The 737-nt window shown below is 39.6% G+C and overlaps 1 protein-coding gene across 4 annotated transcripts in view; it reads left to right on the plus strand.

Moving 5' to 3' along the window:
* LOC119593068 (PRELI domain-containing protein 2-like) overlaps nt 1–737 on the plus strand; it is an 11,483-nt gene that overhangs the window by 249 nt on the left and 10,497 nt on the right. The window contains exons 1-2 of one of the 4 annotated variants that reach the window (XM_037941982.1): nt 43–226; nt 577–662. The exons of 1 other annotated variant lie outside the window; for it this stretch is intronic. The gene's annotated coding sequence lies outside the window, so the exon portion shown is untranslated. Of the gene's footprint in view, nt 1–42; nt 227–557; nt 663–737 lie in introns of those variants that run through there. 2 more of the 4 variants (XM_037941980.1, XM_037941981.1) reach the window with 2 other exon arrangements.

Here is a 737-nt window from a genome sequence, read left to right on the forward strand (position 1 = left end):
GGTCTAAATTTTGCTGACTTGTGAACCAAATCACGTGCATTTTCACCTTTTCGCACTATATCAATACAAGTAATATTATTTATATGATTCACACACATTTTATACACAGCACGATTCCCCGTCCGTGATTCCCACTTGATTCCACCTTAATTTAGTGTTTAATTAAAGTCAAATCGCCAGATGGAAGCCACTAACTGTTGTGACATAAGCACCGCCTCGCAATTCAGTAAGATTTATCAGTATTTTTGTCACCATTTTGCTCTGATATTGCATGGCAGGCTTATCATCTCGTAGATAACACCTCTGACCACCAGATAAGCTTTGCCACGGTGTAGTTTGATGATGATAAAAGGCTTTATATAAGGGAGCAATGAACCCATATTTCGTGCACATCACTATCTCTTCAATATCAGTTTATCAATTTATTACTAACTCGGTGTCTCTTTTTCGGTGACGCTTTCTCTCTCTGAAAATATACTTCCAGTGGCTTTAGGGAATATGTGATGGCTGTAATCTATGCAAATTAACTCGTAAACTTGTGGTTTTGTGATGAAACGTTTGGCAATCTGACTGCAGTGGTGTGTGAAGCGACTGCCGCGGCCCTCGCTCCTTCGGCCCCGAGGCAAAGGTCATCGACGTATCCCTCAACATTATTCAAATAAGTAAGGCTTTTGAGTGTTTTTTTTTTTTTTTATAATAAATTTCCATGGAGGTCAGTGGCTTTAGTCTTGCCAGAG

This window comes from Penaeus monodon, chromosome 31 (genome assembly GCF_015228065.2).
Source record: "Penaeus monodon isolate SGIC_2016 chromosome 31, NSTDA_Pmon_1, whole genome shotgun sequence".
In the NCBI taxonomy this organism is placed as follows: domain Eukaryota; kingdom Metazoa; phylum Arthropoda; class Malacostraca; order Decapoda; family Penaeidae; genus Penaeus; species Penaeus monodon.